Source organism: Halictus rubicundus, chromosome 17, assembly GCF_050948215.1.
Source record: "Halictus rubicundus isolate RS-2024b chromosome 17, iyHalRubi1_principal, whole genome shotgun sequence".
Taxonomy (NCBI): Eukaryota; Metazoa; Arthropoda; class Insecta; order Hymenoptera; family Halictidae; genus Halictus; species Halictus rubicundus.
Window position 1 is genome coordinate 7,563,601 of NC_135165.1, and position 27,352 is coordinate 7,590,952.

Here is a 27,352-nt window from a genome sequence, read left to right on the forward strand (position 1 = left end):
CGGTTGCATTCCCCGCTGCAGCTCGCTGCATCTCGCTGCGAGAGTCGTCCAACGCGGAAATCCTCGTTCGAGAGGCACTCTCCATCCGCGATATCCTGGATGAACTTTATGTTGGATTATGTGAACACCTTTTGCCCCTGGATGAAGGCAGCAAAGCAGGATGCTTACGTTAAGAAACGGTTGATCTAAAGGATATACAGTTGGTCGGCGCGGCGGGCTGCTTCTCTTGCATTTATGGCTCGTAAAAATGCTCGGGGAACAAATAAAATATAAATCTTAATGAAATCTAAAGCGCTGGAAATCATATTGCACTCAACTAAATGCGTGCACTTACGTGCGCATGGAAATGACCATTCCCGCAATCCTCGGTCTAATAAAACGTGTGCTTATTTCTCGTTTGTGTTCCTCGTGCAAAATGTGGTTAATTGACCTCGAGGAAATTAGCGAACTCTAACGTTGTTTAGACGTTGTCTGCACGGCACACCGATTGTGTGCACAGTGCTTATAATTCTCTTGCAATTGATACAGGAAATTCGTATTTTCCAGAATGATCCGCAGTCTAATCATAAAAATTCTACGAGATCCGATCAGCGAATTAAATGAAATAAACTTCGTGGACATTCGGTCATACCTAGACTGCGTATTCTATTTTATTTGAGAACGGGAGAAAAATAGAAATAATTGAAGAATAAAGATATACTATTTCCAACTCGTTAAAATTGTTCATAAAACCAATTAAATGCGTGGTTCCCAACTCTTGGAATTGACAGGGAAAATTTGCAGGAAGCATCAATTTGCTATATCTTTCAAAATTATTAGAGAAAAAAAGGAACGTTCGACTTCCATGTTTTTCCAAGTAAATCTTTCTTCTGCATAAAGAACCGCGCACTTGGAACGTACAAAATACTGCGACAAAAATAACACTGCAATACTTGGAAGAAAACTAGAATGGAGCAGACGAAAAGAATATCGTAGGATTTTCTGTAACAATTATCAAGGAGGAATATCTTCCCCGAAGGGTTGAAAATTCCAGCAAAGTCGTCTCGCATTGAAATAAATCTTTTACGAGATTTTCTAGAATAGAAAAGAAAAAAAACTCGTCTCTTATTCGAAAATGTTTAGGATCCCGTTGCAGAAATGAAAATCGCGGGCTCGTCTGCAAGCGGACGTTGCGTCCGCCGTGGTCGAATACAAATTGCGACAGCGGTTGTTCGGTGTATCGAGGCTACTTTCTAAGCGTTCACGGAGAAAGGTTAACAGCGGAGGAAGCGACGGTCTCGCAGATTACAAAAGGCGATCCGCTCGCGAGCAGACGGAACACAGTGCGCGGCGTTTTATTAATTATTCGAAACGAGGAAAAGGGACGAGGAAAAGTGCTGTCGGACGTTTCCATTGCGAACGTTCGCCGAATCGACCGGTTGGTACGGCTCACGGCGGCGGCGGCGGCTGCAACGCATTGCAACCGTTGCAACGGTGTGCACACGTGAAATCGACGCGTACACACGTTCCCACGCGGAGTCGCGCTCTGAAATCCGATCGTGCGTCAGATGGATGTTGCGTCGGTTCGTGGAAAACCCGCGTCGAAGACGATGCACCGATCGTAAAGCCACTCGCGGGCTTGTCGTTCAGGAATCCGTATATTTCTAGGCTCTTGCCGGGAGAGACGTGTCTGAAAATTATTGAAATTTGCCGCATTCTTCGCTGCCTCCTACGGAATCCGTTCGATCCGACTCTCCCGTAAACCTGATAAATTAATCGTTAACCCTTCAAGGGCCAGAGCCTGGTTCACCCCTTTCCCTTCGGAATTCATGTGATTCAGCGTTTCATATCATTCATAGTCTCGTGTGTGACTTGATTAATCGAACAGTTACTAGATCCCAGCGTCGATAGAGCTAGAGCTTCAAAGACTGCTGCTGGTTTCGTCGCTCAGTTTATTTAACACTAGATTGCCGGATGAAAAAGAAGGTATCTGGCCAGTTAGTGATTCCCTCTGACAGATTGGTGGTATTGTATGATAATGGGGTTGATCAGATTCCTACCTTCATAATTCTATTAAAAACCAACACATGTTTTAAAAAATATTATTTAAGTTTTTCTACATATATAGCAATAAAATCGTGAATGAGTCAAATTGACTTGCTCCGGCAATGTAGTGTTAAATTGGTGTGGAACATTTTCTTTTAATAATATGAGGATCAGATTAAGAAATAGCTGCTGGTACACGGTCTGCTTATTAGTCGCGAGTTCGAGACCCGATAGATCTATCGATCGAGGTAGCGACTGCTCTAGCGAACGATCTAGAGGCAGGACTCGATCGGGAGATTGCAAGATGGTTAAGAAAAGCGGGTGTCGAAGAATGTCGGGTACGTAAAATCGGTGTTTGTCGCAGCGAACGAATCGTCGTCCTCGTCGTCGTGGTCTCGATTTTAAAGGGGCATGACGTCAGTGATCCGGCGTGGGCCGACCTCTCTCTTTCTCTGGCCTGCGTTCGTCTCGCTCGCTCGTTCGTTGGTTCGATCGTGGAACGAGGACTGGCTCTGGCAAAGCCTCCGGGCAGCTGTCGCCTCGCGATCCTTTCCATATAACGATCTTTCCTCCGGTCCCGACATTTTTCATATAGCCCCTGTCGACTTTCTACCCAACTGGGAGCCGGTCGAAAGAGGAACGACACGCCGTGGCAAGCCGTAACGAATTTAGTCGGGCGCATCTCTCTCTCTCTCTCTCTCTCTCTCTCTCTCTCTCTCTCTCTCTCTCTCTTCTCCGTCTTTCTTTCCCTCTGTTTCCCGTTCTTCGCGAAGACGGTCGACGAGGGAAAGAGAAGCCGGGGGAAATATTACTGTACTACGCTGCTACGATTCGGGATACGTTTCATAGTTAAAAATCACTCTCCGCTGTGATATAACTTGCAATCGTTCACAGAACATTTATATGTATCTCCAACCGAACGAATTCATAAACCATAATGCGGTTACATAATCATCGACTATAAACAGTTTCTATTTAATCGGTTATCTGCATCTGCAATGACTCGAAATACAAATCGATAAAATTAGAACATATTTGTATGCAGCTCCAGTTGAATGAATTTATAAATCATAATGCACGCAGCTATGAAAACGTCGAGTATAATTAACACACTGCGGATCTGTATGCATTCGTGACTAATGAAAATTTTCAAAAAATCCAAGAGCATACAACTCGGTTGAGTCTAGTACGATTTTCATTTATTTTGGACCTACAAAAGCTGTTACCGCTTGTCTATAAAAATTTGCTTGTAAACACTGAAAATTGAATAAACATCCCGCATATCAAGTACGATTTTCATCTATTTTGGACCTACAAAAGCTCTTCCCGCTTGTCTATAAAAATTGAAAATTGAATAAACATTCCGCAGTCGAATTAATTTTTATTCGATCTGCGTTTGCAGCGACTCGCAATACAAATCGTTAATATTACAACATATTCATACATAATATTTCCAACCTAACGAATGTACAAACGAGTTTTAAGGAAATTGCTGATCGACTAGGTGGAATGCCAAATTCTAAAGACGAAGAACGCAAGTTGTTACGTTCTTCTCAACTCGAAAAAATTACTCAAAGAAGATTGTTTGACTTCTTACTAATGCAGAATTAATTCTTCTTAAAATTAATTCTTCTTAGAATTAATGCACAACTTTTGCATAAAGATCGACGGTCTACCGATCAGAATGATGCATCTTCGAATTTGCTCTCCGAGACGCGACTCGTCGGTCATATTGATCGAGGATCAAACGACGCCGCCGGATCGCGGAAACGAAGCGAAATCGTCGAACGTATAGATCGTAGATCGTAAGAGCGAGTCGATCGGCGGCATGCACGCGCGCGCGCGCGCGCGATGCTTTTGAATAATTACGCGCCGGTTGCACAACAAGGCTGGAAATATCGTGTGGATGCAGCCGGTGAATCGTGATCGCGAGCCACGACACGAAACCGGCGGCGAGTCCACGTCTCCCACGTAGCTGCCGGGAATCAATAAGTTCCTGAACTTCCAGGAACAAATCATCCGCGTGTACCGGACGGTTCAAAAGTGGCCGTGTGTGCTGCTGCTGCTGCTGCGAGCGACGATTATCGAGGAAAACATCGAGGAAACGCGGGAGACTGTGGGAGTTTCTCTGCTTTGCTGCCTTTACGCGAACGCTGGATCAGACAGGACACCGGGTGTGTCAGAAATATCGCTTGGACTGTTTGCAACTTTGCTTCTTGTCGTTCGATGAATGGCTAAGGACGTTCGAAGTAGTACAATTTTTTGGTTCGTTAAAAGCCGGAAGTTTCTTTTTAGAATTTTTAAATTCTACGATTTTATTCCAGTTTTAATCGTTTTAAATCGCTTTAATCGGTCTTAATCGTGAAAGGTTTAGTATTGGGTACGTATAATAGCAGAAGGAACAACAGCTTCAGAAATGTTCAGGACAAATTTTAGAAAATTTCATATAAAGACTGTGGATTTTATGCATTTATGGGAAAAGTGGATGGCTGAAATTTCGAACAGTAGGAAAGTCTAAAAGAATTTAAGAACGTCAATGTGCGAGTCGTTGCAAATGCGGATAACTGTCATCGAATAAAAGTTATCAGACTGCGGATATTTATGCCGTTTTCAATTTTTATAGACAAATTTTAGGAAAGCGGAATCGAATAAAATCCCCTTTTCAACGGAAACAGCTTTTGAAGACCCAAAATAAATGAAAGTCGTACGAATTTTATATGCCAGCATCATTTGAAAATTTTCAACAGCCATAAATGCATAAAGATCCGCAGTCTATTCATATAACATATACAGTGGCTCCCATTAATATTCGGACACTTTTAAAAATCGTATAACTTTGTTAATATTGGACCGTACGACTTGGATTTTTAAAGAAGTTAGCACAATTGGTTTGCTACATAAAGTGAAAAAACTTTTACAAAAATTTCAGAGAGAATATTAAAAGTTGAATTTTGCAACTTTTTTATGTGGACTTATATTGAGAATTATACATATGCTGAGAATTTCATCAAAATCGGTGAACGGTGCAATGAGTTACAGGTGTTACAAAATGATCACATAAGGGCGAAATTACCTGACAAGGCCAAAATTCTGCGATTTTCACCATTAAGCTTTCATCGTTAAACGTTTGCAGCTCATTGCAACGTTGACCAATTTAGATGAAATATTCAGAATATGTATAATTGATACAGATGTACAAAACGTACTATTTAAATTTTTGATATAAGCCCGCATAAAAAAGTTGTAAAATACAACTTTCAGTACTTTCTCTGCACTTTCAACCAATTGCAATTTTAATTAAACATTTTTTCATGTTATGTGGCGAACCAATTGTTCTAACTTCTCAAAAAAATTCAAGTAGTATAGTCCAATATTGACAAAGTTATGCGATTTTAAAGACCATCCGAGTATTGACGTAAACATTGAGAAATTTAAAAGATTCCGCTATTTTGATGGGCGTGATGCATTCAAGGAATAATAACATGATACGTACGTCTATAATTACGCTAATGAAAATAGCTTGCTCATCATACATTGTAGCACACTGTCGTTTGATTAATCACAAACCGAGAAAACAAGCAAACAAATAATCATTAATAATCATCCATCATCGATCCTTTTTTTATCATTAATCGATTCATCTGTAATTCTTAAACTCTTTGTTTCTCAAATATCACAAAGAGCCTGACAATGCAGTGAGTACAAAGAGTACACGATGAATTCTTGCTTCTAATACATGGTCGCTAGATTGGCAACGAACCGCAGTATCTAATCAACAACAATTCCTCTCCGTTCGCCTTGGTCACCGTGAAAATAAATACGTTTGCAAGGCAGTGTTCCCAAAAAAAAAAAGGCTTTGTCCCAGCTCAATATTTCGAGCTCCGCCGTCGTGTTCTCTCTAAAAATGTCCAAAGCAACAGATAACAATACGGAACAATGCACGGAAGCGATCCCCATTAAACAATAAAATTACAGTGACGAGCCGGGACAATAAACACTCGCGCTCTCGTCGAGCGGTGCATTTCCGCGATTTTTCGGGGCCGAGATGCAGCACGAAAATCACGCGCGACGTTCCACGACTAATTTGGAAAAAAGGAGAGAAAGGCGAGATAGAGATAGAGTGACGGAGAGAGGGGAAGGGGAGAAAAGGGAGGGAGAGAGAGAGAGAGAGAGAGGGAGAGAGAGAGAAAGAGAGGGGAATGGAGAAGCGCAACGAGGCACGGTGAAGAACAATCGCGTGTTTAGTGCTCCTCGGCGTCGAGTCGGGCGGTATATAATTAAAAAAAATAATTTTTCAAGTGTTCTACGCTCAAAAGAGTGGAAGCTATGGCGCTCGAGGGGACGGAAATGGAGTCGGCGCGGAATTACGCTGTGAATTTCCCTCTCGCTCACTCTCTCTCGCTCTTTCTGTCTTTTCCCGTGTCACTGCCGGTTATTTACTGCTCCTCGACTACACTTTGTTAAACATCGAGTTTCTCTAACAATCGAACGATGCAACCGACCCGGATATCGTTTCCTCCATTTTTTTTTTCTTTTTTTTTCGGCGATCTTTCGATCCGCTTCGACGAGTCTCGGTTACGCCTCGCGACCTCGATTCTCGAAATCGTCGCTCCTGAGATCGAAAATATTGTACAGGAAATTCATGCTGTTCGAGGAAAAACTAATTGTAGCGTATTACGGCACGCTTCATTCTTTTAATAGCTGCTTCAGTTTTTTTGTGAACTATGCTCCATCTTTCAATCGCATTCTCACTCTTCGAAGTGCAATAGAACGGCTACGAAAAATCGTAGGGCAAGTTTCGACGGTTCGTTTTAAAGAAGTGGCTTCGATTTTAAAATGTACGAAGAATTCAAGCAGGAAAATAATTTCTCCATCCCCGTAGAAACGGTCGAATTTGCAAAATTTTCAACAGAAGAGTAATTTAATCATTCCTGCTTCATGCTTCTGGTACATGAAGCACAAATGTCACAAGAAAAATTTAACGAGGGAACTGAAAGTGGAGGCTTCAAACTTTAAAATGAGCCTAGATAGAGTTTTGTACGATTTTTGTTTACGAAGTTATAATGGATTAAACATTGGCAATTTTTAGCAACGACCCAAGTGTCCTGCGAAGATTCCTTGCATCCTTGGAAGGAGTTTGTGGACGGGAATGTTTGTGTGAAGTAGAATCAGATTCACAGATTTTTTACCGTGATCGTTTCGTAGTACTATGCGTTGCGTCGCAACGTCTACGACGACGTATTGCGTCCTCAATGGCGCCTTTCAGCCGGTAATCGATTCGCGGCCAACAGAGGAAAGAAAATGGGAGCGACGCTTTAATCGCGAGCCCCGTTCTTCCCTTTGTGGATGTACCGTCTTCGAGCACCCTCAATTCTCTCTCTCTCTCTCTCTCTCTCTCTCTCTCTTCACCTGAAATAATAACTCTCGGCAGAGTGAAATGTTAACTCTCTGTCCCTGACTTCGCGGATCTCGGCGCCGGTCAACGAGCTAACGACAGCTCGTTGAATTAACGCGGACTAGGTGGGCCTTTCCTGTTCCATTTCACTCCAGTGATCCAATATTTGATCGTTAGATCCAGAATCGATTCGAGTTCCATGCTGTCAGAAAATCTGATCAATAGACTGGCGATCTTTACGCGAAATCAAAATGTTTAGCATCGATTTCGATATACAGTAACCATACAGACCTTTCTTTTCTTTTTTAACAATCTTAGCAAGTCGAAGACAATATATCGAAAATTTTTAAATATTGTTAATGTTAAAATCCGCAGTCGGCTCATCGAAATTGTAGTCAGATAATCAGATGCGATTTGATAAACTAAAACACTATGTAGCAGCGGTATAAATATAATTCAGTCTCTATCTTCAGCACAAAGAAAAATTGAAAATAAAAATGTGTATATATTATTCGTGTCGCATGAAACATGTGTGTCACAAACTTTCGGATTTCACCATTCACAAAATGAATCCCCGAAAACTCAGTATACATTTCCAACACGCCAAGGCAGTCTAACCCTTTAACACACTTATTTTACCAAGTTTGAACAATTTTCCATAGCCGCTGGTTCTAATACAAAATCAAATAAACCGCTTAATGTCTAATCATCGTCCTCAAACGTCCGCTTAAGCCGACAGCGCTAATCTTCGCCTAATCTCGTTAAAGTGGTATTCTGGTTCACGAGGCCGTTTTTGCGCACGAGTTTTTACGATTTCTTTTCCTCGAAAACTATTGAACCGTTTACTTTGGGATTTTGCATATATATTAATTGGTGTTTTAAATACACGTGTAATTTTTATCAAGTAAAAATAATCAATATTACACGAGTTATATATATTTTCATAGATTGTTTTGCAAAGCATGGGTCGACGGTTGCCATGGTTCCACTGATCGGAAAAAGATGAAGTTGTTTATTAATCAGTATGAATGTCGTTATGGTTCAAACTAGAAAAAAATTTTTTAAAAGCGGTTTCTAGAAAAACGTGTTTAAAGATTCGACTACCAATGTCTCGCAACGCGAGTTGCATTGCCTGTAACTACTGTAATTTTACGAATACAGAGGAATACTTTTGCACACACTTTCTGCAATGGTTATACTCAAAGAAGAATATCTAAAAGTGAGGTTCCATTGAAAAATACAGTGTAAAACGGAGTCGGGATCAGAGGAAGCATATTTCCCGGTGACAACGAAAACACCGGATCCACTTGGAATTACGATATCTCCATTATCGACGACTCTAAATTCTTTAACACCGCCTCGCCGCTCACCCCGTCCATTAACGCTTGCCCAATAAAACAGTCGAACGAACACTGACTCGAGGGTAAACATTAATATGCAGATTTCCGCGGCGCGGCGGTACGGGGATATATTCGATATTAAATAAATGTAAATTTACGGAGCATCCTACTACCGACACTCCCGTTCTATTTGTATGACTTATATAAATCCTCCCCTTTCGCTAGCACGCGGCCCACCGGCGGCATAGCGCTCGCGATTTATGCATATACACCTGTTGTCGGCGGCTGTGGATAAATAAATTGTACAAACGTAAATGTCCGTGCGTTAACAATTACGCGAGCGCCACAGGTACCGTAGAAAAGTCCGCGTCTCTGCGCGACCGGCGACCATAATTCAGCGTAAGCCCGCGTTATGCTGGCCCCCGGTCGTAAATAAATGCGATCCATAAATAAGTTCGTATGAATAAATTTCGGCCAGTGTCGCTGGATGACAAGATGAACCCCGCGGAAAGAGATCGGAAAATGGAACTCGGCGAAGACGAATTTATTTTCTGAATGCAATGTTTGACGTACCGCATGATTTGGCACGGTAACGTTCATTATGGCAACGTAAAAATGTAGACACGTTCCGTGTTCAATTTTATGATCGATAAGATGTTAAAGTTTATCTTTGTCTAATGAACATATTTGATTAGAGACTGTGTCAAAAAATGTTATGGAATTCATTTGGATTCATATCGATGATATATGCCCGGATTTTATACAATTAGGACAAAAATGTAGTCAACGAATTTATTAAGGGAAGAAACAAGTCCTCCTCCCATATCTTGCAATTAATACAGACAATTTTTATTTTGCATCAAAATCCACAGTCTAATAGTATGATCACAGGTTGGAGGGTCTGTACAGATTGACTTTGTAAATTGGCGTGTATGTCCGTCCACGACTGACTTTCTATTTGTAAATTTGCGGAGTATTTCTACTATGTGTTCATCCCGGTTTTATGGATATGTCTGTTCATTGCTGCCTGTTTCTACTGGTAATTTCTCGCAGTAATATTTATCCTGTGTATTTATTACAGTTGCACCGAGGCGTCTGTTCATTGCTGACTGTATCTACTTGTCAATTATCGGAATATCTATGCTATGTATTTATCACGGTTTTATCAATATTTGTTTGTCTACCTGTAAATACTCGGAATATTTATGCTATATATTTATCACAATTTCGTTGATGTGTCTGTGAATTGCTGACTCTTTCTGTTTGTAATTTGTCACAGTAATATTTTCGCTACGTATTTATCACGGTTTTATCAATATATGTCTGTCCATTGCTGGCTGTATCTACTTCTAAATATTTGGAATATTTACGCCATATATTTATCACGATTTCGTTGATGTGTCTGTGATTTGCTGCCTGTTTCTACTTGTAATTTCTCGTAGTAATGTTTATCTTATGTATTTATTCGATTGCTTCCACATGTCTGTCCATTGCTGGCTGTACCTACTTGTAAATACTCGGAATATTTATGCTATATATTTATCACGACATCGTTGATGTGTCTGTGAATTGCTGATTGATTCTACTTGCAATTTCTCGTAGTAATTTATCCTGTGTATTTATTCCGATTGGATCGACGTGTCTGTCCACCGCTGGCTGTTTCCACTTATAAATTCCAGGAGTGCTTTGTACTACGTATTTATCTCGGTATCATTGATGTGTCTGTGAATTGCTGACTATTTTTACTTGTAATGTGTCGCAGTAATATTTTTGCTATGTATTTACCAAGACTGTATCGACGTGTCTGTCCATTGCTGGTTATATCTACTTGTAAATTCCAGGAGTACTTGTACTATGAATTTATCACGGTTTCGTTTATGTGTCCAGTCATTGCTGACGATTTCTACTAGCTAGCACCAATGATGATGCACTAGTAATGGTTTTCCGTTAATCTAATTACCCTTGATTGAATAGTTTACAGAAAAATTTCATTTAAATCTATATTTCTGCACACTACCGATGCCTTAAAATGTAAACGTGGGCTACGCGAAACAAGATATGAAAGGTATAGTACACGATGGTCTTCGAACTTCTTCAAAATTGCAGAGCCCTTTAGCAGAGCTTTTTAGCCATTAGAATTTTAGCTATAATATTTACGAAACAACTCTAACGACAAGGCTGCGAATCTTAATGCAAAACAAAAATTTTCTGTACCCTTCGCGAGTAGGAATAAATAGAAAGGTGTTAACAGTCGTGACGCGTGAAAAATAATACGACAATGATCTTTAATCCCTTAAGATAATTCGCGTTTAAGAATGCATTTGGTCGAAAAAAGAATCGGCACGTCGACACGCGACTTTAGAATTACACGTCACGGCGAATTAAACCGAAACAATGAGGGTCGTATCATTTCTTGGTGAAAAATGCCACCGGCAACGAGGCGGTGATAATTTGGAATGTTAATTTAATCAACATTCCAAAATTATCAGGAATCTCGACTATTTCGACTATTTCGGCTCCGAGTGAGCCACGCTATAGTTATAGCCGCAACGAAACCAGAGGAGGAGATCATCGCGCGCCGGTAGTGGGGGTAGGCGTGTGTACTCCAGCGATTGTTATGCGAGCCGGCCGACACAATACACCGCACGCAGCTGTCCACGGTGGCACAGCTGATGTTAGGCGTTCCTCGTGACGTCAGCGCGGCTCGTTATCTCGCGTTATTCGTCGAATCGCGACACGTTCGGGAAGACCCGCGAGAAAACGAGTTTCCTGGAACCGTAGTCGAAGAAATCCAGACTCGCCGCGTTTCTCTAGCGTCCATCCTTTGCCGAGCCGTGACGAGACGTTACGGAGACAACAAAACCAGTCGCGCAGACACGCTGCGAACTTCCGCGACGCGAGACCGCCTAACGCTTTCTCGCTACGCTGCCAGTGAAGGATAACGGTGACTCGCCGAAAGAAATTGCACGAGCAAAACTGCAAAAAGGAATCGGCAGCCTGCTGCGAACGCGGGAATTAGACGCTCGTTTTAGTTTACGATGGGTGCGAGGTTTAAGAGCTCTTCGCACCTCGTCATATTAAATGACGTCTCTTCCTTCAATTGTTCGCGGTGCGTACAAATCTTTAATGTGATTTATTCGTGAATTTTACTAAACCGTTTCGTTTCTTCGCTAGAGATTTACCTGGGGATAGTGTTCGGTTTGTGAGAAAGTTGGAAAGAGAACCAGATACAAAATTATATATTGTGGAGTTTTCATCATTTGCAATGTACACAAATTTTGAACTCCATTCGTTTCTCATTTTCTGCAATTCTTTTATCCCTTGGTTTTCTCTTCATTTTGGGTAACTATGCCTGGGGTCTAAAAAAAATTTAAAGGCATCGAAAACCGAATCAAAGACGAAATAATATAAATTGTGGAATTTTATGATTTTAACTATTGCACGTCGCTATAGTCCTTCCGTCATCATTCTGAGTGATACACAGCAATGCTCACTTGTTGCTGTCTCGTGAACCATTTTTTAATTAATTTTAGCATGTGTTCCCGTGGGAATTTTTGAACGCACAAGGGCTTAAATTGAAGGGAAAAGGTTTCAATTTACGAGAGGAATACTTAGAATACAATTGTCATTATCAACGCTAAACGCTTCCATGAACGAAACACTCTATGGATCTGATGAACTTGTTCGGTTCAGGTTTAACAAAATTATACCACCGCAGAGAGCGTTCAAATATTAAGTCCGGGCACTGCGAAAGCACAGTAAAGCATTCCGAACGAGCCCCGGTCGCCTAATCGTGCAAGATTCATCGCGGATCGATCGTAGGGCTCCGGTGCAGCGTGATTTCCGTCGGAGAGCTCGTAAACGGCGGTGCACGCGGGTTCATAAAACTGCACAGGTACGCGATTACCGTTGCAAGTTTTCTTGCGGCGCGAAACGCAGAGATACTCGAGAGATTACACGGTAGAGACGGAGAGGCCGTGCATGCGCACGCACAGCTCTATGCTTGCTTTCCCGACACAGCGTTGCACGGTGGCGCAAGTTTCCTTCGTTGTTCGTGCTAACGATGACAGTGAACGGCGAACGGTGAACAAGAGGAACGCATGCAGATCGCCCACACCCCGGAAATTGCATCGATTTTCTGGATGAACGTGCCGCGAATCATCCGAGTGTTCCATTTAATGCGAAATTTAACCGAAGTGTTATCTACGATTATTTATTCAGTATTTATCGCAATTACAACCAGTCGCCGAATTACTAGACCCTAGACATGGAAAAACCACACGAAACAATCAGTACGAAAAATCTTTTGACAACAAACTGCTTAACACGTTCAGCATTTATTTCAGCAACATGGTCACAACATTGTATCATCCCTTCGCACTCGAAGCTATTTTAACTCAAAACTGGAACATTTCTTCCGACCTAGAATATTGCCCTTCTGTATATATATTTTACGTACAATACCGAAATGTTTGGTAATTTATTAAATACCAACAAATTTAATAATGTAAACAATATTTTGAATAATGATACAGCAATTTTGAGTGGTGCCTAAGGGTTAAATACAACGCACCCTCTTGTACAAGCTGAGGAAGAATTATTCTCACAGAAAAGTAATAAGTTTTCCGAATATTTTGCTGTTATAATTTTAACGCTAAACTTACCAAACACAAAACATATAAAAGTGAAACGTCTTATAGAAGGGAGAAGATTGAGTTTACTTAAACTTTGTACGATTTTCATTATAATACGTGCTTAAATGAAGAAATCAATTCAGTAATTTCCAATGAGAACGTTTTTATAATTTCAATAATTGTGGAATAGAAAACCGGTCATTTTGACCGTGGTAGGTTTAGTGTTAAATAAGCATATGCGTAAAATTAATTTGAGTTTCTTCACGTGATATACGTAGGGTGACACATCAGCACATCATCAGCTAGTTTGAAAATATGAAAAAACTTTGCAAACCAAAGTTTTCCTGTATAAAGAGAACTACAATATTGCAATAACGGTTCTTCCGTAGGTGAAAGATTTTCGGAGATTTCAAGGTCAGCTTCAGTTTTTCAAATAGAAACATATTTTTCTATGCGCTGTTCGATGCAGCTTGTCATCCTATGCAAAAAAATATTAACCTATGTATGTCAAGAAATGATTAATTTTAGAGATATTTCAACTTTAATTTCCGGTTGATCGATAAACACGAAAATATAGTAAATGAGATCCATAGGATTCGACAAAATTGAAGTTGAAATATCTTCTAAGTTAATAAATGTGTACAAAGGGGATTTTTTTGCAAAATAAAAACTGTTTGCATCAATTGCGAAGCACGGGAATCACTTAACAATTTTGAGAAATCGCAAATTTCATATTGATATCCTCCATTAATCTTTCTACCGTTTTAAATGTACTACTTTTTTTTCACTTCATTATTTATGTGCTACTTACTTTTCTCATAAATACATAAAATCTATTTATAAATACGCCAAGTCTATTTATGAGCATTGGCGTGGCACTCGGCGTGTTAACAGGTGTCTGTAAACTAAATCCAATTCCTCAGCAATGAGCCGGAATAAAACATGTGTGTTTACAACTGCGGTATGAATAAACAATGAACGGGACAACGCAACAAACTTCTCGGGAGCCGTCACAACATCGAAAACTATGTAGAAACAGAGCATAACTACGTAGACACCTATCGCAGACCTGTTTAGCTCCGTCAGACGGTTCAAGACGGTTCTGGATCGTTTGGTGCTCGATTAACCAAGGAAATACGGAGTCGACTGCACACGCAGGTGCGAGGATCGACGGATGTCGATCGAAGCGGCGCGTGATCTACGCAATTTCTTGGGACCGCGGGAAAAGGTCATTGCGGGAGCATGCAAGATGGTGGCGTTCTCCGATCCGTTCACGTTACACACGTTCTCGCGCGATTACGAGAGCAGTTTTCTCTCTTTGTCTCTCTCTCTCTCTCTCTCTCTCTCTCTCTCTCTCTTTGCCGGCTCGACTCGCAGCTGCACTTAAGCCCGACTCCCCATGTTGCGTTTCCGCATTGTCCGCCATTCTTTCATCGCGTTTTTGTCCCCGTTGAGCAGCGCGATCGGCGATTTCTCGCCTTCGGAGCCCGCGCCCCCATTGTCAGGACATGCGTTCCGATTTCCTCGATGAATTTCCAGCGGCGCCATTGTTCGCCAAGTTCCGTAACGCGCGGCGCGGAATTCGGCGCGGATCGATGGCCGAAAGTCGCTTTGGACGTCTTGTCTTAACAGGGAAACTTTTAGACACTCGAATGCTCAAAAAAGATCGTATCAATGTCGTCTTTCATTTCATTCGCGAGATGCACTCTTCGTTGAAAGGGAAGAACTATTGCAGAAAAAAATCTGAAAAAAGCTAGTGTAAAAAATTTCATAGAAAATAGATTTCGTAACAGTTTACGTTTGTAGATTTTTCAGTTTTTTGACATGATTTCTTTTAATACCAAGTGTCCACTTTCCAATAATTACTATTCTCTTATTGTAGCTCAATGTTTACGAAGATAATTAATTTTTCTGAGAGGTGTACGACGCTGACTGCACGTTTTGCGAAGGATACCAGGGACCCGATCGCAGGATTTCTTTGGCAGGCACTTTTCGTTTGTCTGGAACCCGGCCGACTCGGTAATGGAGCTCTTCCGGAACCCTGCGATATTTCTTATTTTTATATTATCGTGACGGGAGACGGGCGTAAACTTTTTATGGAGCTGTTCCACGGAAATTCCCAATCTCCTTATGCAGGGTCTCCAAGTAGGTCAAAATCTGAGTACGACCTCCTAATCTTTTCACGGTTTAATCCTCGACGATGTGGCTTCCGGTGTAATTTCTTCTCCCCGGACAGTAAAATTTGGACATTTCCACGGTAGATTAACATTGCTACGTATTTCGCAAGTGAAACGAAAGGAGCGAGACCGTAAACATTTTATTCGCGGTAAATACAGCTCGTCTCGATGCTCGCTCGCTAATTTGAAAGTTGAATCATAATTTTCAGTTCTCTTTTAACACCTTCATTCTTCGGTAGAATTATTTAATTTTGCTATATAACGTAGCCTGTGCCGTTTCTACAGGGTGTCGCGAGAACGTTGTATTTCCTTGGGAGGGATGATTCCAGAGTCCATTTGAAGTAACTTTTTCCTTTGCGGCGATGTTAAAGAGTTGTTAATGAAAAACGCAGACCAATCCGAGCGCGGATACAGCAGGCGAATTCTGACTCAGCGCTCTGATTTGTCCGTGTTTTTCGTTAATAACTCCTGAATAAAGCCGCGGAGAACATTTTCACAAAGCAAAAAGTTACTTTAAACGATCTCAGGAATTGTGGTATACCTTGCAAGAAAGTACAACATTTTTGGGACACCCTGTGTATAAGAGTTATTTAACACTAAATCTACCGACATTTCATGTATACCTAATCCTTCCATGAGCGGTCAAATGACCGCTTCAAAAAAAAAAAATGTATTCTAATATAGAAAGACATGCTACGAAATTTTTTCGGAAAGTAAAGAATAAAGAAAGTTGTGAATATTGAAAAATGGGTTGTATGTATATTATAGGAAAAGTCGATACGTTACATGGCGATACAGTAACGTTGTATACAAGAAATTCTAAACGAAATTTCAAAAACGGTCATTTGACCGCGCGTACGTAGGTTTAGTGTTAATTTTATTGAGTAAATTTGTACTTGAAGCTTGCTTGAATGGACAATTCAATTCTCTACAAATAGATTCTCACATGCTTTAAGTTAATTTCTTGAACAATTTATGATATCTCCTCGGAACAAACAGTCCTAAATTAGAGTGGCTGAAGTACGTGTGATTCGGAAAGTTTTATTTGTGGCCATTGCATCCAAGATGATATTTGTTTAAGAAAGACGTTGACGTCTCGGAGACATGAACCGATCGTTTTATGCAACGTTGCACGCAAATACCCGTGGAAAATATGACTGGAAGAATCACTCTAGATCTATCGATCGTATCTATTTATACGAACGAACAACTTGGCGAGCTATTTCCAAAAAAGGTGGTTTCCTGTTCAGTGACTCCGCAGATCCAACCTAATAATCTCACGTCGCTGCAAATATGCAGTGTTGGCCACGGAAACGGCGACGATTTAAAAATACCAGTGTCTCGGAATTAACATTTGCATGGATTCGAACGTTCGTGTTATTGCAATCCTAATGGACAACGGATATTTATACACATCCGAATTTTTTCGGAAATGATTATTTAGGGATTTGGGTAATATTCTTTTACCACGCAGAGTTTATAATGTCACGGAAGATCGACTTGCAAGTGATAGTTTTTGCTAAATGTAAAAATTGTTATGTTTTCACACTTTCGAAGTTAATTTTTATGTCCCGCTCAGAAATTAACGAATCGTTTTCTTGGACAAAGAGAAATATAAAATCAGCTCGACAATGTGTGATTGCACTTCAAAATATGCAATCTATTATAATTGTTACGAAGATACAGTTTCTGTGGAAGGAATAGAACAAAATTGGACCGACGTAAAATATACATACAAATTTTTATTCAACAGGTAAAACCTTTCACAAAACTCTTTTAATTATTATTCATTAAATTCTTAATCCGCAATCCTTTGCAAACGCGTAAATATGTAAACAAGTGAGAGTAAAACAGCATATGTTTGCAAATTAACTCCACACTGTGGAATCCAAATAAAATGCATAATACGAAACAAGATCGTAACGAGAGAATAAAATACTGTTGCAGCAGCGGATGCAGTTTAAGAATTCAGTTATGTTCGTTTATAATCTGCGCAAAAAAAAAGAAGTAAAAGCAGTTTTCTTGTAGATTCTACAAGAAAATTCGCCGACTAAAAGTTCCACTTTAAATGCAACCCCGCGTCTCCCCAAAAAGAAGAAACGCTATTAAAAATCCACGAACAAATTAAATGGAAGAAACTTCATTCCTGTGTACGAGCACTTTCGTGTCTGCGATAAAAGAATTGTTTTAAAGACCGCGGTGAATACAGAGTAACCGGCGAGCTCGCGCAGGCGTTGAAAAATACGAAAACAAGGTCCAGGAACCGATGCAATTTATCGGCTGCAGTATGCGATTCTGCAATCCCGGTAACAACGGTTCGCGAACCGGAGCGCGAGTTCCTAGATGCTAATCACCGGGTCGTATGCAGTTCAATTCCGCGAGGAGTGTCGGGTACTCTGTTCATCGACTCTCGGTGCAACACATGGACAGTGCATTCGAGCAACCAATGCTCGCTAACCAGCTGACGTTTCGAAAGAATCGGAACGTCCTGCGCGAGAGAAGAGAGAGAAAGAGAGAGAGGGAGAGAGAGAGCGTGGGTTACGAAGGAGTCGCGAGCGAGCACGGAAGAAGAGAAAGAAAGAGAAAGTGCGAGAGGGGAGAACGGCAGATGTAAACGAGAAGCTTTTACCTTTAATGGATTCGCCCCGGGGCCATCGAAATCTTCGGGGTTGAAAATACTCGGCAGTAACGAAGTTTCGTAACGAGCGGCCGCGCTAAGCGCGCACTCGACTTCGCCAATTTAAATCCGAATTGCAACCCGATCGAGACCCGCAACCAAACTTGTTTTCGGATGAACCCTGCCATGAAGCTTCGCCATAACGCTGCCTGAAGCAAATCTGACAAAAAAGCCTCAAGCCCAAAAAACTCTGTGTCGTTATCCAACTCTGATGCGCGTCTTCTTGTCTCCCGGATGGTCCTTCGCGCACTTGAAATGCATTCGTGCCACAATTTATTTCTGACTTCTTCTTATTAAACCTCGACAATATTTTACAATTTCTTGTACACTGATGGGCACAGGGTCTTCCACGATGCACAGAATTTTGAAAAAGGTGATGGCCTATCTTTTATTGATTGCATTTTAGGCATTTGTGACGTGAGCAGGTGCAATTTAGAACAGTGGGAAGGTTCGAGAGACTTCAGAATGATTTATTAACCCTTTGCACTCGAAGCTACAGTGACTCCCACTAATATTCAGACGCTCTTAAAAATCGCATAACTTTGTCAATATTGAACTATACTAATTGAATTTTTTTGAGAAGTTAGAACAATTGAATCGCTACATAACGTGAAAAAGAATGTTTGATTAAAATTGCAATTGGTTGAAATTATGAAGAAAGTACTAAAACTTGTATTTTTCAACTTTTTTGTGCGGGCTTATATTAAAAATTTATAAAGTACGTTTTGTACATCTGTATCAATTATACATATTCTGAATATTTCATCTAAATCGGTCAACGTTGCAATGAGCTACAAACGTTCAAAGATGAAAGCTTAAGGGCGAAAGTCGCAGAATTTTGGCCTTGTCAGGGAATTTCGCCCTTGTGTGATCATTTTGAAACATTTGTAGCTCATTGCAAGGTTGACTCATTTTGATGAAATTCTCAGAATATGTATAGTTCATACAGATCTACAAATCATACTTTCTAAGTTTTCAATGCAAGTCCACATAAAAAAGTTGCAAAATATAACTTTTAGTATTTTCTCTGCAATTTCGACCAATTGCAATTTTTGTAAAAATTTTTGTTCACTTTATGTAGCAACCAATTGTGCCAACTTGTTTAAAAAAATCCAAGTCGTATGGTCTAATATTGACAAAGATATACGATTTTTAAAAGCGTCCGAATATTAGTGGGAGTCACTGTATTTTAACATAAAAACGAAACACTTCTTCCAACCTAGAATACTTCCCTTCTATATATTTTTTTCCATGTTATACATACGAAAATGGTGCAACTTACTCGTACAATACTGAAGTGATTAGTAATTTATGAAATACAAACTTTAATAATGAAAAAAATATTTTGAATAATGATACAGCAATTTTCAGTGGCGCCTTACAGTCGCCATTCGAGTGCTAAGGGTTAAAACTGATAAGTGCCAACATCTTGCAGTTCAGTTGCACTGGCTGGGATATTGTAGTTTAGAGAATGATCAAAACTGTATGGCAGAATTGCTGAACAGTAGAATCGAATGATCCTTAAGTTCCCATAAAAATTGCAGGAGTATATTTATTGATTCAATACTTTGGAGATTTATTAGCAGAAAAAATAGCAATGGGAAAATAAACGTGCCAATCGAAACGTGAAACGGCGAATCGAGCGCACCCGAAACAGAAAAATTCCGGCGAATCCTGCCATAATCGAGCGCAGTCGATGTGTTAAGTGAGTCATGCTTAACGAATATAAAATTCGGAGTACAGTGGAACTCCATTTATACGAAGTTGCCGAAGGACAAGATGGTTCAGATAACTGGAAAGTTCGTGTAATGGAAATTCACCCAGTTGCAGCCAGTCTGGCAGAGTACTCTCGCGGTACACGTTACCTCGATACAAGTTGGACATTATCTTCCTCCATTTTGAAGGAATTACCGGGGCAAGGGAAATTTTCGCTAATACTAGGAAATCCTTAAACGTTTCACTGTAATTTTCAATCGTATCGCCGCTGTTAGAAATCGGGAATCGAGCCTTTTCGTCTACATAAATACTACGCGAATTAAAATCCGAAGCTTTTTCCATGTCAACGCGTTTTTTTTTAACATTTTTCAGTCTATATTTAATTTAATAGACTTATCAGACTGCGTAACTCGGCGCGTTTATAGCTTCCAAAGGTCATTATAGAAGAATAAAGCAGTCGCTCCAGTAAAATTCCATTCTTTTTCACGTTGTCTTCAGCCAATTAAAGCGATGAATATAGCACATAAAATTCCAGTTTATTACAGGTTCAAGAGAGTTCGCCGGAAAAACGAAAACTCGTATAAGCATCCGGAATCTCTGGTAATTAGATATCATAGTATCTGGCTCATCTGGCTTAATTTCATAGAATTTTCACTATAATGCTTTTACGTCTTTTTAACAAACTTCCACGGTCCACCATTTATACAGTAATAATTTATTATTGTCCTCGTTCCCTCGGCTCCGATCTTCACGAACTCCGATTAAACAAATATTAACTCATTTAAACATTATACTTAACTTTCTTGAGTGAACGAACGCTTTCTCTCCGAATTTTATCATTGTTTAGCTTACCAACTTGCAATATTTGACTAAATAATCATCCAGATAATTTCCCAGGATGGCCTCTAATAATTGCCGCTCCGATAAAAGGTTACACGCGAGAACAATGTCGATTGTCACAAGTAACAAAGGTTCTTCTGTTCTAAAGTCAATAGACAAGCCACAGACACAACTTTCTAAGATTACCTGTTACTTCGCTCGATCGACTGAACCTGACCGAAAAACTTATTCGATTTCCTCTACTTCAACCGAAAACTTCTTTCCCATCGTCGCTTCGAAACAAAAATACTGAATCATTCAAGAGAATTAATCACTTCAATTCATTAAACTGGAATGGAGACCGAATGGAATGATTTCTACGTCCGTTTCAAAAGTTCCGTAATGCCTCGCTGGGAGTAACATTAACAATAACTAAACTCTGCTGTTCTAAATAATTTTTATATGAAACTTCTACCGGCACGTTTGTGAAATTTTTCTGATTGAAACGCGCCCAAACATGACATCAATCAGTGCATAATTGCTCGTTTAATTCGCGATTTATTAGAATTTATTCGAATTCTCCATTATTCTAATACAAATTTTACGTGGAAACAGTTCAATCTCAACACGATCAATAATACGAATCAAAGAAAATTTGCAGCTAGATCACTGATCCGTTATCTGAAATACTTGCTCCGCTGAATGGTCCCGATAATCGAGGTTTCATTGTATTGCGAATTAAACCAAGTAAACATGATCGAAACTGTGTCATGTTCAGTATCATTTTACCCAGAAAAATGTGACAAATGTGTTAGTAAAAGCTTCGTAAATAAATCATGAATGATTTAAGAATTAGTCTCACCGATGTTCGCACGTTCAGCATCAAATCAAAGAAAGAGTACTTGTGCACGATACAAGTAACATTTCGGTCCGAAATTTGTCACGCGTGTCAGGAGACTAGAATATCGAAAAAGTATTGATCAGGATCGAACAAAAATTCGCCGAAGCGCACAGGCGAGACCGATTCTTCATCGGAGCGTGCACGGGGGGGGGGGGGGGGGGGGGGGCTGAGGAACGCGGCGAATCGCGAGGAAGAAAATCGAGATGCGAGTGTAACGAAGTCTCTCGGCGACTTGGTTTCTCCGTTACCTTGTTACTGACGGTATCCAATCCCGATCGTCGGACCGCTCTCATGATCAGCCGCGTACCCACTGTGCACAGTCTACTCGAGAATAAGGACAGAAGAGTATTCGGAGCACCGGTTTCCAGGGAGACAGCAATTAGCGGCGATTCAAAATCCGGCGAGCTAGGTGCACGCACATGCACCGGCGCGGCGACACACGCACGCACAAAAACACTGACTGACTCTCGGCCACGATCACATCACCGTACACAGGCAAGCAAGGGGAGGCGAGCAGGAGCACAGACGTAATATACACAACGGCGCACACAATGAGAGAAGTTAAACACTCGCTCGAGGAGAGACGCAGCCAGACACCGAGAGAGACCGCTCGCCGGGCACGGCACGCCGGTACGCAATAATCTGTAGGAGAGAATTACTCAGAAGCGGTCTCCCGATGCACATGCAACGATGCAACGATGCAGCGGATCGTATCGGAGTCGGGAGGACACTGCACGTAACGCGACATCACCGGCCGAGCCAGCGGCACCGAACGAAACGCGAATTCCGATTCGAAGCGGCGCACGAGTCGACAGTCTCGACGAAACTGGATAGACAAAATCCGAAACTGCCGATGCCGATTCTATTCTGTTCATCATTTGATACCACGGTCGAATCTTGATGTCTCCCACCACTACAACACAACTATTTTCCTCACCGGCTCCGCTGCGACGCTTCTGCAAGTCGAAGTAAAATTTACTTTAACACTTTCATGCCCATGTCGGCTATACAGGGTGGTCCACGCAACTTGCACACCTATATAACTTCCAAAGGATGCGTTGCACGAAAAAGTTTTGTATACAGAAGTTGCATGGTCTGAACGGGTACACAATTTAGTGTATTTATTTTTTTTTACAGATGGAAGTGTTTCGGAGATTTGGAGGTCGACTTTGTTTTTTTAAATGAAATACTATATTTTGTATACCAAAATATGGAAGAATGTCGAATTCTGAGTAAAAAAGGATTGACCTTCATTAGCCCTAAACCTAATAATTAACGAGTAATTTCACTTTATTTCCTGAAAATTTTCTTACAAAGTAAAAAAAAATCATTTAATTTTCTTTTTATTTTTCTAACCTGATAATAAGCGAAGGAAATTTTCAGGAAATAAAGTAGTTTAGTAGTTTAATTTTCTTACAAAGAAAAAAAAATCATTTAATTTTCTTTTTATTTTTCTAACCTGATATTACGCGAAGGAAATTTTCAGGAAATAAAGTAGTTTAGTAGTTTAATTTTCTTACAAAGAAAAAAAAAATCATTTAATTTTCTTTTTATTTTTCTAACCTGATATTACGCGAAGAAAATTTTCAAGAAATAAAGTGAAATTACTCGTTAATTGTTAGGTTTAGGGCTAATGAAGGTCAATATTTTTTTACTCAGAATTCGACATTCTTCCATATTTTGGTATACAAAATATAGTATTTCATTTAAAAAAACAAAGTCGACCTTCAAATCTCCGAAACACTTCCACCTGTAAAAAAAAATAAATACACTTCTGCATACAAAACTTTTTCGTGCAACGCATCCTTTGGAAGTTATATAGGTGTGCAAGTTGCGTGGACCACCCCGTATATCGGGTGATGCAATATTTTTCTCAGACTCGAATTTCAATTTTTATTACAATTTTTCTACGTACACAAAAGTTTGTTAGGATCTACCTGGTGCAAGAACATTACTAAAGCAATTCGTTTAAATAATTCATAGTAAGTTGTCTTGATTTTGTATGACTTTATTTGGGACTTCTCTGGCAGCGCATTATCTTAAATTATTTTGGTCATTACTGTAATTAACTACTTAAAATGGAGTTATGAGATTAAAATAGTGAAAGGAAAGGCGGTAGAAAGAAATAAAAAGATAAAATTAATTTATATACGTTTTCTAGTTGTTTCACACCCTAAATATTTTTCAATAAAAATTAGATGTTATAACGGTCATATATTTTTCGTGGCTCGGGAAGCGCTCGACCTTTCCGCTACGAGACTGCGATACTCTATTTGGCTCTCGGTTTCATCCAGGTACTCGCGTTTCCCTCTGTTTGCCCGTTTGAGAGTATTTGAGCACAACTATAAACGCCGGGTATATTTGCATATATATTTGACGAGTCTTTCGATGCGTTTGTCTCCGTTTAAGAGCTATCGAGTGTGCTTTGCGAGTGTGTACGCGTGCATTTTTCAGTGTTCCAGAGTGTGTGCGCGTAGATTTATGAGCGCCTTGATCGTATTCAAGGGTGTTTACAAGTGTACTGACTGTGTCTGAACGTGTTTATAAGAATTTTAGTATGCTTGCGGGTGTTTAGGAATGTTTGAGTTGGTGTGCATTGTTGAATGTTCGACTGTGCTTGCTTGAATTTATGAAAGCGTTGACTGCATTTCTGTTTGTTTGTAATTGATGTGGCACGTCTGTACGCATTTAGGAGTGCGTTGACTATGCTGCGCCTATTTATAAGCGCTTCGATTGCGTCTAGGTCTGGTTTTGCCTGCTATAACGTGTTTGCGTATACTCACGAATGCGTTGAGCAGCGTTACGCGAATTTATAAGTGTCGGAGTATTTTTGCGCGAATCTACAAATGTCCGAGTGTGTTTTCATAGATTTAGAAACGTGTCGATTGTGCCTACGTCTATTTATGCACGTGCTAATTGCATCCAAGTCAATTTATCACTGTTTCCGTGTGTCTGCGTGCATTCGGTCGTCAAATATTTTCGTGCGTATCTACATACAAGCATTCGAGCAGTCTCTCACGTATGTACAAGTACCTGAATTTATGACTCCCTTGAACGAGTTGAGCGTGTTCGAACATGTGGGAGACCACGAATGCGTCGATTTACAAATGATTAATGTTGTTTGCGTATATTGTACATATTTTCCATGTTTGCATTTGTTTGTGCTGATTCAATGTGTTTATGTGAGCAAGTTTGCGCAGATTCGTCGATGTGCAGGATATGTTTGAGCATGTATACGACTGTCTAAGTGTGAGTGCATTTCCGAGTGCGTTGAGAACATGTTCGCGTTCACTCACAAAAATTTCAGCACGTCTTCGCGACACAAAAGATTGACTGAGTGAATCTGTAAGTGTCTATACATGTATGCACAGATATGCGAGCGCGTAGAAAATGTTTGAGCACACGTATTGGCACGAATGCGTTATCTACGTGTTCCTAAGCATGTGTTCGCGTCCACTTACGATGATTTAAATATGTCTCCACTACACGAATGATTGTGTGAGTGCATCTGCAAGTGCGTGAACTTGTATGTACAGATATGTGAGCGTGTAGAAAATGTTTGAGCACACGTACTGGCACGAATGTGTAATCTGCGAGTCCCTGAGCATGTTCGCGTCCACTTATGATCATATTAATATGTCTCCACGACGCGGATGATTGTGTGAGCGCATCTGCAAGCGTGTGAACTCGCAAGCACAGATATGTGAGCGTGTAGGAAATGTTTGAGCACACGTATTGGTACGAATGCGTAATCTACGAGTGTGTAGTATTTGCAGAAACGCTTACATGCACGGGTGCCTGAGCATGTTCACACAGATTTACGAACGCGCAGACGACGACGTTTGAGCTTACGATTTGCACGAATCCGCGCGTTTACGATCTCCCGAGCGTGTTCGCGTGCACTAACGAGGAATCGAGCGTGTCTCAGCGACACAGACGATCGGGCAGCTCGCGTTTGCGAGCGTTCGAGCGTTCGGCGCATACGATCTTTCGGTGTATAGTGGTCGGCGTCGCATCGTGGTCGCGGGCTCCGCGTAATGCACCCGAGAGAGGCGGCCGCGCGACGTCCGGTGGATTAAGAAAACCGTGCCGCACGCGATTAAACGCGCTGTACAAGGAAGTATAATAATTGCGTAGGTACCGAGCGACGTTAATGGAACGTCTTGCCAGCGGCTGCAGCGCGATCCAAGGGACAGCGTGTAATAAACGTGTACGGTTTCTCGTTCCCTCCTCTCTCTCTCTCTCTCTCTCTTTCTCTCTCGCTTCTTTGGACTTGTTCTCTCGTTTCTCTCGACTTGTTCTCTCTGTCTGCTCGTGGTATCTGCACCTTGCATCCTCTACGAAGCTCGCCGTCTCCGTTGCTCCGTTACTCGTCACTCTGGTCGATTTCTCTTTCTCTCGCTCACTCTCTTTACTCGATCGTATCCTCGTCTATCTTTTGATCCCTCCCTCCCTCGATCTCATCCACTCTCGCAGGCATATGCCCGCGCGAGAGACCGTACACGAGCGAACGAACGAACCAGCGAACGTACGAACGAACGAACGCGAGACACGTACTACGGTTAAAAGGCGCAGAGACGAGAAATCGCCTGCGACTGGATTCCACGAGCCGGCCGGCCAACAGGCCACAAAACTTGGCCGAGGCTCAAAAGAATCGTCTCCTCCTCCCCGGCGCGTCTCTTTCTCAAGCAACGAACCGTCCTACGTCCCTCTCTCTTTCCTCCTCCTTCTGCGTGAGCGCTCCTCTCCACCTATCTCTCTCTCTCTCTCTCCCCCTCTCTCTCTCTCTCTCTCTCTCTCTGTTTCTCTTTCTTGCGCCTTTGCTTCAGCGAAAGCAAGCCCCGAACCCTTTTTCTTCCTTTTCGCGATCGTCGCCTTCTTCTTTTATTCGCGTTTCCTCTGGCTTCTTCCTCGCCGCGCGCCGTGACTCCTCTTTTGCATTCTGCACCGCCGAATTACTGCTTTGGGCTGCTCCTTTCGACGAGAAACACGGAGAAGAGGCCGGCCCCGGCTCGAGAATGACGGAGAAAGGATCGTCCAGAGTCTCACGATACCTACCGGATCAAATCCGACGCGAAATTAACGAAATCGAGCGATGCTTCCTGCTGCAGACCCTCGGACTCTTGAATCTTAGGCGAATCTGGACTGCGGACGCGATTTTTGTAATGGAATGCGGAAAACCTCTTGGCCCAGGAAGATTCACGCTTGGAGAATTAACATTTGGAACGTTTAGGATAAACAGCTTTTCTTTAAATGTTATTCAACTGCAACGGGAATTTCAGTGATGAACCAACTGTTCACTGTAAGCAACGTTATCCAATCGTTTCTTCTGGGACTACTTTTTAAAAGATGATTTTCTGATTAGTCATCGGGAGTCATACTAATAGGCTTCAGAATGTGATGGCATGATTTGCGAGTGGGAGAGAGTATGAGTTGAAGCTGGCTGTGGCTCTGCTCTCTTGGAACTGTGAAAAAGATCGAGAGAGATTTTATTCTGTGCTCTAGCTTGTTTTTGACTTGCTTCAGCTAGTTTTGCAAACTAGGTTTGCTAAAATTTTTGAACTAGGATTACTAAAATTTGTGGCCTAGGTTTGCCAACATTTGTGGACTAGGTATGCCAAAATTTGTGAACTGGGTTTGCTAAAATTTTCTAACTAGGATTACTAAA

The 27,352-nt window shown here is 41.1% G+C and overlaps 1 protein-coding gene across 18 annotated transcripts in view; it reads right to left on the minus strand.

The window, feature by feature from the left end:
* Positions 1 to 27,352, minus strand: part of LOC143362424 (bromodomain adjacent to zinc finger domain protein 2B) — a 295,115-nt gene that overhangs the window by 158,139 nt on the left and 109,624 nt on the right. For 3 of the 18 annotated variants that reach the window (XM_076802564.1, XM_076802571.1, XM_076802567.1), the window contains exon 3: positions 21,933 to 22,640. The exons of the other annotated variants lie outside the window; for them this stretch is intronic. The gene's annotated coding sequence lies outside the window, so the exon portion shown is untranslated. The remainder of the gene's footprint in view (positions 1 to 21,932; positions 22,641 to 27,352) is intronic. 18 annotated transcript variants of the gene reach the window in all.